Source organism: Macrosteles quadrilineatus, unplaced genomic scaffold (genome assembly GCF_028750875.1).
Source record: "Macrosteles quadrilineatus isolate MER2022 unplaced genomic scaffold, UCM_ALF_1.0 Scaffold_17__1_contigs__length_3442018, whole genome shotgun sequence".
Taxonomy (NCBI): Eukaryota; Metazoa; Arthropoda; class Insecta; order Hemiptera; family Cicadellidae; genus Macrosteles; species Macrosteles quadrilineatus.
In genome coordinates, this window is record NW_026542610.1 from 1960594 (window position 1) to 1973675 (window position 13082).

The window sequence follows — 13082 nt, forward strand, 5'->3', positions numbered from 1 at the left end:
AGAAATGAACTTTTAATATGACATTTAATGATACAACAGCACAACAGCTGACCAGCTGATTTACAGCCAGTGCTGCCAACGTATTTCGCGCGCATACGACCTTGTCTGCATGTTACGCGCTCACTATTTCGTGCCTTCACGTTGCAAATCTGGAGTGAGACAATGTTAACATTCAGACAATGTTAACATTGTCTCACTGATGAGCGAATTGGCCACTTTGCTTTCTCAAATCAGTGAGAGAACATGTACATTGTTAGGTAACTGTAGGAAAAATCATTTTCTTCTTGTTTATCACATCCGATTCTGATTTAGAGGAATTACAGGACATGTGATGTTGTATATATTATTTGGTATTGTATCCGTTGATGTTGTTGTTGTACGTTTTGACATTGAATTTTGGATACCAACGTATTATTAGTCAAAAGTTTTGGTTAATTAAAGATAACAAATTCTGAAATCAACATATATAAAATTGTTAAAATGAAATTTGCCAAAATGTGTTTTAATATACTTTACTTTGTTGTGTGACTTTATTTACTTTAAACATCTAAACAATCGTTTTCAAGGGGAGTGATGCTTTCTTTCTCTTTCATTGCCCTTGTAATTTTTTAATATAATTTTCCGCTAACATAATGCAATTTGTTAAATTGTTTCTTCTTTAACGACGTTACGTTAAACATTAATACAATCCAGTTCACAATAACATGCATTATAGAGTATCCCTTTCACCATAATTGCTCAGATATATTTAAAATGAAATGGTTGAACAACATTTCGTTAAACTGCCATCCTAACTTTGGAATGCTAATAACATCATACATTTGTGGTAATTAAATATTCAAGAAGATTTTTTAAATTAGGGAAGATTCTTTACATTTTTACAAGTTTAGGATTAACACCAAAAGATAATCGGACAGCTTTCCAGGCCACTTTCCAGTAAAATTAGGAACTTAGTGTAAATCTCCGTTCTAGCTTACATTATTAAGTAAAAACTTGGAGAAGATCGTGAAAGTTTGTTGAGTTATGTTTGTACTTATTTATATTTTTTGATATTTTTATTAGTTATAATTTAAGAAACATATTTGAGTACACATTTCGGACCAGAAATATTTTACATGTAAATGCCAGAAGTAGTTTGAGTTTTATTAATAAAGTTAACCTGTGTTTAATTTGTAAGATGTTTTTTAGGCATATAAATGACCTATTTAAAAAAATATAAATCAAATTTTATTACCTATGTTTAAAATTAATTAATGGGACGACAGGAAGATGATATTTAACCGAATAAAGTTAAATTATTTCAGTGTAAGCATGATTTAAAAGTTTAAGCATGAATTATTTTGTTGTCGGTTGCTCGTACCCGACAGTCTCAGGCCTGTACCGCGGACGTGGAACAAATTCAGCAAAGCAAGAAGTGTGGCGAAGCAAAAAAAGAACAATAACTGCCCAAGATCTGTGTATAGATCGTCATCTATAAAATTACGAACAGTTGTTTGGATAAAGAAACTTTGTATAACTGTCACTGATCTGTTAATGAAAATTAATATTTATAGAATAATTGTTTTTAATCAAATTTACAAAAATATCCACATAGTCAAATCTAAAAGATAAAAAAATCAAGTGGAAAGCTCAATAGTTTTGTTCAAACGCCTTTGTACAATTTAAATGTCTACAATCGGAAGAGTTGATCAGTGGAGTAAAATGGACTACATTGCCTCTAATCACGTTATTGACATTCCCCATTCACACTTTGATCTTGACAATTGCCATACCGTTTGAAAGAAAATATACAATAACTATGAAGCTTATAGTAATGTATTTTATCCATAGAGGTGTTGTATTATTTATAATCTATTAAAAAACAATGTTAACTGAGTACCGAGTATAAAAACTCAAGATACGATTTTACAAATTCATCAACATAATGAAAAAAAATAAGGAATGGGTACAATTTGTTCATATTTAATCCTTACGTAATGCAGAGGTAGGCACTAAGTGTTAAGCATGTGACCAATTTGGGGGAAACAAATTAATTTTTGAGAAAATCAACGTGATAATTTTTGGGGAACTTTAATTAAGAAAACCTATGTGCAAGTTCTTATTTTTCCAGGCAAAATACCAAGGTAAAATAAGAAATGGGTAAACAATTTAGAATTTTTAAACATACTGATTTACGCGTTTATCATTTCAACATTACCAATTTAAAGATTGTGACCAATTTTTTTGTAAGTGAATAAGAAAACCTCCATAATAGAATATCATAATTTCATGATTCATTTAGATTTATTTTTGCATACGATGGTTTTTATTTAATTTACTAAGCCGTCTTGCGATTAATGAAAAGTTGTTACATGTATACTTTTTGAACAATTATTATTAATCATCTAGTTTAATGCTAGTAGTTCAATGGATATTACTTGTAGTTATTGAAATATATTACCTTAATATCTAGAAATTTGCTTCACCTGAATTAAGGATGAAGATTTTAAAGGGAGATGATACATGGAATCATCTATTCTCCTCTTTTACATGCAATTGTTTCATTGTCAATTCCAAGTTTGTTGTTATTCCCAAAGACCTCAAACTTTAAGTGACAACTTTAATTACATTAATCAAACTTGGAAGTTACCAAGTATAAGACGTGCATGACTTGGTTTGTAAAGTCGTATCAAAGATAATTTAGTTTAAACTGATATATTTTATTTTTAACATATTTTAGATTAGCTTAAACCATACAATGCTGGGGAGATATAGCGTTTGCCTTTCAATCCGTAGGTTGCCGGTTTGATCCTGAGCAAAGTATACAAAACATTTAATAGTTATAAGCTGGACCCAGCTTTCCTTGATAATTGAGTTAAAAAAATAAACCAGCTGATCTTTGACAATAAAAAGCTGTAATATAATTTACCTAACCCGCCATGTTAAACTTCCCTATCCCAAGCGTGATGTATACAACTTCTTTACTTCTCGAGTGATGTAAAGTTGAAAAAAACTCACTCGGTGAGGTAATGAAACCCATTTAAATAACATTAAGTGATTAACTTAAAACATATGGAGCCAACGACGTTCAACGCTAGAAATCAGCTGTGCGCTTGAATTTTATTGTTATGTTTTGAAGAATTTTCCTAACCTAGCTTTTGTTTGTAAATTAACGTCACTGTTAGAAGATGAGTGAAATGGATAATGAAAAATATTGTTCATGACTTCCTGTATATTTTCGGGTCAGGTAAAATCTTGTACGTTACACGTTACGCAAGAGCGTGTTTACATCACTTAGGTAAATTATGCAACTCGCTTCCGCTCGTTGCACAACATTCACCTGCGTGATGTAAAAACACTCTTACTACACTTGTAATGAAAATAGCTATTATTGGATGGCCACCGTTCATTCTTCCTTGCCTGAAAATACGGACACCGTTGTGTCATCGTCGTAACAATCGAATTAAATTAATTAAAGTTACATTTATTATATTTGTTGTACTAGTTAATTGGTAAACACTCAAGTTAGATTTTAAATCCGTGATTGATTTGCACTGATTGCAGTGTCAAAATAAACGTTTTTCGACATGTTGTCCTCTGGATCAAATATTCAGGACTAAATTGTAAGGTATCAGTAATATATTACACGAAACTTTTGAAGGACTGCTGTAGTTAATTGATATATACTGTAAATAGTACTGTAAACCAAATCAAAAATATATACTTATTTCCAACCAACAAGAGCTTTTATAAGGTCCTGAGTTTGGATTTAGGTGAGTTGCTTGCCTTTTATATATTGGACTTCGTTGCGAGAGGGCCGGGTTCAATTGGACATCTTTCCCATAAAAGCATTCGATGTTCTAATAAATAGCTACCGCCCTGAAACAAAACACGTGATTTGAATACCATCAAACAACCCAAGTTTCTTAACTCATTTTTAATTACATGAAATATGCTAAAAGTATTAATGAATTGATACTTATTTAAAATGAATTACTTGGAAACCGACATTGTATTTTAGTTTGTATTAAGTTACCATCCTCTAGGACGAAAAAAAAACTAACCGAGGCTGTGATGGGTTAAACGGTTCATTAAATCCTAACACTTAAACTTTAAAGTCTGACCCAGGAAATTACTAAAGTGCTCAAGTCGTTACACTACAGCTTGATAAAAAGTTCTGGCATTCGTTAAACAAGCAATGCTGAATAATTTACTAACCTCTTGGTGTAGTTAGTTTTTACAATTTCTAAAATCTCTTTGCTTTATTTTTTTTAAGTATTGGATGTCTTTCAGGACTTTGATGTGAAATAAACAAATTATCAGGATTTAATCTGGAAATGAATCATGAGTTCGACCTAATCCTTTAATAATATTTTCTACCTTTGTTCTATTTAGAAGTTTTCAAATACAGAATGGTATAGACGATTTATCTTAAACAACAGGGAAGTTCATTTTTAAGGCTAAGTGAGTTATACTCTTTTAAATTCCTATTGTTGTATATACGCTACATCCAAATACGGCTACACGCAAACTTGCAATATAAAAAAATTAACCTTACAACCTCTTTAGAGCTGGCATTATTTTATTTTTTTCATATTGTCTTTAAGAAGTAAATTAGGTATTGTAAAGTAATAGAATGGTGTTTCTTACAGACCATATGAAGTTTAAAACTAGGCTATGTAGAGAAAGGTTGATCTTAAGGATATTTTCAAAAGTCGATAGGCCTAATTTAATCCGCAACTATTTCCATGCATCATAATAATTGATCCTAAAGCCAATACATTCCATTTAGGAAAGGGCGTTTTCATAAGTGATTCATTCTAAACTAGCCTTCCATTAACCTTAATTATTAAACCGACAGTTTCAAACAAAGTTTCCACGTTTCGCGAGAAAGCAAATTATCATGAAAAGAGCAAAGTTCCTTTATTAATATTTTATACACACCTGATTACTTTGTGCAAGAAAGTAGCTTATCGTAATGAAGAAAGTGGATTTTGAATACAACAAATCCTACATTGGTGGTATTTGTAAAGTAAAGGAATATGAACAAATTAAAAGTTTTTAAAATTAATAGTTTATATATTATGTCACTGGCAAAGTATGTAATTCAGACATTCTATAGAATGTCCGTAGGTTTGTCAGGCAAAGTATGAAATAAAAATATATAAAAAAATATTTAACAATATTAATTTATTTTGTGTATAGTTAGGTTAGGTTGGTTATTAATAGTATATAATTAAAATGGCTAATGCAAAAAAAGAATAAAAAGTAAAAAAAAAAAAATACTTTGGAACAACGAAATAATATTGTGTGTATATGGTTGACTTATTTTATTTTACATTAGTTAGATTAATGCCAAACAAGGGTCCAAAAGTCTGAAAAGTCCTATGACCACGTATTTAATACTTGTATGCCTACAGTACCAATAGACATTCTATAGAATTACTAGGTAAAGTATATAATGCGCTCTATTTAATAATTTTCCTCGTTCATTTTAGGCATTGTATAGAATTCCTAGTCATTTTATAGAATGCCTAATTGTATACTTTGCCTGCAACATGTATACCAAATATATTTGGACAGATAAGTAGCTAGTATCATATTCTGTATTTGATATCACACAAAGCTAACACCAATGAAATAAATTCTTTTCCCTTGGAATATAAATTTTGTATTTTTTAAACCAGTAAAATATGTTTATTCATATTTCGAGTTGCCACCGAAACAGATTAAATTGTTTTGTGAATAACGAAAAAGACATGTAGTAGGTTATTTTGTTGCTAGGCCATAATTTACAGGAAAATTTGTTATTGAGAAACGAATTACTACCCATTTATTAAAAATACAGCAAAAGATATATATTTATTATATTACATCCAAATACTATATGTTATTTATATTTCAACCACTTTTAAACCAATTGAGTTTTTCATAAATACACAATGTTTTTGGGGTTGATGTTTCAATGACATAACATCTACCATAAAATACGAGTTTTCAAGTGATTCTTACTGACTTATAAGATAGTTTAAGAATTTAATTTAAGTAGTTGTCCCATGAGTAAAGTTCAAAATTGCATCTGACGTTCAATGAAACTTTAATCCTTAGATAAGTTGTATGACATAGTGTAAACATTCTAATGCCACAAACCTGTTTGGATACAAATTTCATAAATAAACTGAAATGTAGCTTCTAATTAAAGCTGGATTAAACAGAGCTGAACAACACATAAAGTGGATTAGACCAATCAATAAGAAGACAAATTTCCGTAGGATGCGTTGTTTAGAAGGTATATGCGAAAAACTGAAAAATAGCAAAATATTCATAGTTTTTTGACTCCTGAAACTTAGGCAGATTTCAGAATCCGTCGCAAACTCACAGGACTCTTATTTGGGACCCTCAAAAGGTATTGAAACACTTTCCATCTTTAGATGATTTTTTGGGAAGCATATGTCTAATTTGCCTGTGCTATGAGTCCAAACCGGTTTCTTTTATACAGTATATCTACATACTTATTTTAACTCTAGTCAATCTTCTTGTAACAGCTGTTTTATGATAAGATACAGTATCTCTGGAAGAGATTACTGTTATCCTGGCCGAGGATATTACGTATTTATAAAGTGTCTTGCATTAACCGACGTTGTAAACAATGTTAATGTGAGTTTAGGAGTTAGCTCGAACCAACAGCAGTAACATTAACAAAAGTACAGAGTTGGAACATAAGAGTTTAAGGCGTGAAGCATGATATATTGTATCAATGTTTCCACAGTAAAACTTTGAGGTTAAAACGTATTACATGACTTTTCATTTTTGTTGTGTAAATGGTTTTGATTTATTAGGACATGTCTTTCTAGTACTTCCACTATAGTTGCTCTTTAGAGAACTAAGTTATGGCCTCTAAGGCCAAATTAAACGATCGAAATTTGCCACGAATGTTTAACAGAAATGCTACTGATCATAAATGTATAAAAATTACGTCACTTGCCCAAAGTACACATGTTTGTATGATTAGCAAATTTCCCTATAGGGAAGTAGACATTTTTATTGGGGTATCAAAATGTAAACCAGCTGTTACGTTTACCATAATATTTGGACCAGTGACTTAATCTTTTTATGATCCATGCGAATTCTGTTCTTATATACGTGAATTTAGCTATTCTTGGGAGATGACCAAGCCAGCTGGCAAAAATACAGCTGAGTTTTGAATGCGTTTTAAGAGTTAATTTTTAAAACAGGGATTTGAAACATTTAAAACTCAGTTAAACCACACTTTGCCCAAAGATGTGTTTCTGTAGCCCATCCAAAACAACCACTAATGTCTCCAATAGTTCAATGAAGAGGTCCCCTCCGGATAAAGATTCAACGGCACATTGCCTGCGGAACCCATGAACTACGATTTTGATTGATATTTCTTACATAAGCTTATGTCATAGAGGCAGTGGTCTGTATTATATAACATTGTACAGTATTATAAATGGAAATGAAACATATTCCCGATTTTATGTTATTCAACTCTAAATAACCAGAATATTAATATTTGCAATGTTTGGGGAAAGGTTTTTTCCTGTGACTATATCTCACTACTGCTGGCTTGGTCCTAGGGTTCATGAATGTAAGAAGATACGGGGAAGAGGAATGTTAGAGGTTAATTTAGGAGGAAATATGGCCAGGATGTCAGAGCATATAATGTAGATTTTAATTTACATGTCTTTTAAATTTGAATTTACTTACTAACCTATTTTTGACACAATTGGTTAATAAGACTCTTCGGTGGAGACTACGTAGACGGTATTCAATTCTTACGAGAAAAATAACTTAAAACAAGTAGCTATAGTAATACACACACAGAGAAGTAAGATTATGGAAGTTAATAATGATGTCTGTATCTAACTTCCCTGTGATACACCCGAGTTTAGTTCATTACACTTGAACTACAAAAACTAAGGCTTTTTATATTCACAAAAAAACTTAGATATAAAAATACAAAATCAAAAGAAACAATATATTTTTGACACACATATGTTACACACACGTACCTATTTATTTTTCATCATATTGTATTTTGTGTATTCATACAGTTTTATATTCCTCCCTCTATTACCCGAATGCCCCAAAGCACTAAGACCTTTTGTTCTCTTTCCTCGTTTCTTGATATTATTATTATCAAATTTTATATGTAAAAAAACCCCTTAGTTTGATTATTTATCTAAATACTCTTATGTGAAAAACTGTAAATGATTACATTGATTGTTTTTTTTACAAACGTTATGTATTTGACGTTTGTAATGCAATGTAGCCTATCTTTGTCAACTACAATATACGAAGTATTATTTATCTTGCATTTAGTTATCAACATGTTACGAGGTAGTTATATAAAAGTACATTATATTTTTAATTTTTAAGATATTATATCCGAAAGAAATGGACGGAAATATAACGACAATCTATTGACTAGAGCATGTAATGGCACCCAAGCTTACTCAAATATAATTAGGTCATTACTGTTAAACAATTACGCAATTACCGTTGAATACTGGCTCTAGTTTTATGCCTGTTGCAAGCACTTTACGTTATTAATATTTTTAGTTTCAAACTATGTGAAATAATAATTAACAGAATCGTGTTATTCCTCGTCATTGAGGTATTATTTGAAATGTGAAATCCATATTTTAAAAACATGTTTTACTTGTGGTGGTAAATAAAAATGCAGAACAATTTTATAAGTGGTTTTAATCAAATAGAGTCAAAAGTGAAATCTGTGTTTCGAGTTTCCTTCAGGTTCAACTTTAACAATATATTTCCGTTAATTAGTGACGGTCCTTTGTATCAAATGAACATAAAAGGTTTATTTAATTGCTGGTTCTAGTAGGACCTGTTTTAGAACGCGCTGCTAGACAAAGCCGCTTTCAATGTTTAAAGCTAATGAAGAAATAATGATGAAGTAGGTAATAGCCAAGTAATCAGAGTATATAATGATGATTTATCTGTAGGGGACAGTTTGACTTTTTTATGATCGTTAACAGCAATTCATTTCAAAACCTACTGCGACATAATTCTTTTAAATGGGGAATACGTGAGCCGCACCTCCTCAATTCATTTACAAAAGTTAAATGATTCATTATTGTACTCGGCTTAGGCTTATTAAATGCTTTTAATATCTTATTGAATTATATTATATAGGCTAGTATTTGTATTATATAGAACACCTTTAAGTTTTTCAATAGCCCACTAACGCCCTTGAGCACTTCTAGCATCAGTTATAAAAACGCGACTGGTCTGGTGGTTTAAATATTGTATATAGCTAACGTACGGTTACAATTCTGTTATTCCTTGAATAATTGTAATGCCTTAGGCTATTAGTAAGAAGCACATCTGAAGATGTAGGCAAAAATATCAAAGAAAAACATATATCTTAGAGGAGACCTGTCTCACACTTGAAGATCACTTGACTTGGGTACTGCAATATTGTCATTAATTGTTTTTGTTACAATTAATGCCAATATTATCGACGAAAATGCTAAATGTTAGATGTAGGTAAAATCGTTATATTTTTTTAGTTTATTTAGTGTTGCCTTGGGCGAACTGAAGTTAGCGTCGATAAAAATAAAAATAAAATTGAAACAAAGGCTTAAATTTATGGAAGTAGTTAAAATAGTAAGAATAATACTTTTTTAAATGCATTAACAACGTGAGTAAGCACGAATTCAAAACATTTTTCTTCCTCATAAAAAAAAATCAAACAATAATTTACAAAATGCAATTTTCGAATAAATCACACAGTAGACTTACCACCCTAATCTCTGCTGTATAATATCACAAACACGAGATGGCTGATATACAGTCCCGTAGGTGATACAAGATTGGCCAGTGACATATTGTTGACACTTTGTTGTCAAATTACCACATGTGAGCTATATACGGCTGATCAGCTGATCAGGTGATGTACAAGCCCTTTGAGAAACCAAACTGTGGACAGCAAATCAATAATTAATTACTTTCCCTCCCCTGAGTTCTTAGACTGCGTGGTTATAATTGTGTTTTCTAATTACTACATTAATTTGGACCATTTTAAATATTTTGTTGTATAGTTTTATTGATTTTTTTATGGGGTTTTAGTAACTTTTTAGTCAATTAAAGAATTGGTTTTAGACCTGGATGTAAATAGATTGTACAATTTTTGGTCTACTCTAACGTGTACTTTAGAGATGCTCGCTTCCCAAGAAAAGCTACGGTGGAGTCCCCAATGTTAAATATTCCATTTGAAAGACAAATAAATTCACAAGACTCGGTTACCTTTGTGACCAAGACTCCCCGAGTTTGGTGTGAATTGAATTTGTGGTTCCTGGGGATTTCTTAACACATTTACAATGCCCCAACAAGTTTTTTTCAATCAGTTTTATTTTCGACACATTCCTTATGAGTTAGTTGTTGAATACTAAATTGAATGGAATATACACGATTTACACTTAGACTCAGAAATGATTAGCTATTATATTTTTAATTCTTTAAGGCGTGTTTTACTCAGTCATACAACAAGGCAAAAAAAAACACACAAAAAAAACGAATAGAATTATACTATCGTAATTTTATATAATAGTACTTGAATCGAGCTCAGATTTGGTATTAATAAGTTCAAAGCAATTATCAGTTTAAAATAATTTTCATTATTAACTTTACATCATACTACACAGAAACAGGTACTTTTCCATCCGTATTGATAGGCTGGAAAGTTGCCCTTTACCGTGCCTAAACATGGAAACGTAACGTTATGTAATTTTACCGCGCACCACACCGTAAACACTTTTTACCGAGCACTTAGTCAGCTGATGAAATAAACAGCTAGCTGAAACAGCCTATTATATTTCCTTTAATATAAAATAGTATAGTTTATGTTATGTTCTAATTAAATTATATTATGTGTTTAAAATCTATCAAGTATCGTACGTTACTCGCCCGGTAATCTTTAACGTACTCGCACGAAAAACTTGGCTACGCCTCGCGCGGGGACTGTCCTGCTCGCACGGTAAAACACCACTTACCGGGCTAGTAAACTATATATACTATTACTGTCTAACTGTATATACCATTACTTTACTTGGCGTAAAAAGAAAACAAAGAGCTTAAGTAAGGTACTGTATACATAAATTATACACACGCTCATTCATCACGGGCGTTTCCACTACTTGTAATGTAACCAATGTATGTATTTCTAAGGGTGATAAAGCATCTTGAAACTTAAACATCCTAACAACATTACCACGCCATTTCACACCAATATAAATTGGAGAGATAAAATACTCTATAATGTAGCACTGTAAAATCATCTTACCCCTCTATAATCTCACATGCTTGATGAATATTCATAACTCATTAATATGATGTTCAGCTTGTTTGTTCATAATTACACCAATACAACGAGGTACATTGGTTATAAAAATACTTTACTGTAAAAAGAAAGGGTTTGAAGCATAAATAGTTTATATATATATATATATAATTTTAAAATATTGTATTGTCTTGTAGTGGTAATTTTACTGCGTGTAGCATTGCCCCTTTATTTAGTTTGTAGGAAAGGTCTACAATACAATTGATTTTGTTATAGATTCAGATCATGATTTAAAATTAAAACAAATAACAGAAGAACAGGGTATTCTGTATTCTGTAAAGAATTACATCATTTGCACTCAAGGTTATTAGAACAGAGAACTGTACAGCTAAAAATAATAAAAATAAGCTGATCTTTGCGTTTTTTTACAGTTCCATCCATACTCGAATATTAATACAAAATTAACATGTTTGGTATCGGGCTAATGACGTCATGAGTTTATATCTACAACTCATACAGTTTTATGTTCTAATATCCATAGCTGCACTTAATTATACAGAATATGTCGTTGTGTATTGATATATAAAAATACATATAGTTTCTGTATAATACAAAGAAAAAACACTAATATTAGTAGAAAGTTGCTATTTTCGTAGACAATTACCGTTTGTAATAAATATTATGTTATTGAAAATACTGTGTTTTTACATACAATAAGAAGGTTATTATTATTACATTGAATAAAATTAATACAGTTTGATTAGTGTCATTACAGTACCAATTTGCAAATGTGTTGCCACCGTTTAACTGATGGCATTGAAAATGATAAAAGTTAGATAACAAACTGATGTGATTGACCCTTTTCAATGAGTTGAATGAAATGTGAAGCATATTAGAGCATATTTTATTACGTCCATAAACAGTTATTTACTGAATATTGCATTTATATTTGATTATAGCGTTGGTTAAATAAGTCTATATTATCATGGGATAAAATGTTATATTTAATGAGGTTTTTTTTATGGGGAGGAGGTAAAAATGCATTTACGCACACTGAGATGCTCAATGGCCACTCAGTATATTTAATGAGTAAATGAACCACTTTGTATGTCGATGATAGTGATTGTAGATAAGCTCTCTTTTGTACACGTTGCACCACATGTCGAACACAGGATACAATACCGTTATGATATTGATATCGTTATGGTTATGTTTACACTGTTGTTTACATTATCAGAAATGCATTATCCAATACTCGTGTATTGTGGCTGATTTTTCGTGGTTTAAATATTAAACGAATTGTTTTGTTACTAACTTTTTTTCATTGACTCGCCCAAGGCAAAACAAAGTTAAAGTAAGTAGTAAGATACTTTACATATGTATTTAGCAGAATCTTTCATCTGCGAATTTCTGCAGAATGATTTCGTTACTAGAGCTTGCCAAAACGTCCAAATAAAAAATTCCACTCAATCCGAAATATTGGTTTGACAAAATACTGAACAGTCATTGGTTTAATATTATTAATATCATGAACCATAGAGTGGGGACTAGGCGACACTCAGTTAGTTACGGTTTTATAGATTTTAAATTAAACCCAAAAGAATAAGAAAGTTAGAGCAAAAACCTTTAAAATAAACTGTAAAAACTAGCTTTTAGACATTTGAAACTTTTTGGCCGTTATAAAATGTATATTATGACTTGATTGACTAATATAACATCCCTAATCTTATTTAAGTTTCTTTATTACGAAAAATGATAAGTTTGTTTACTAGTTTTA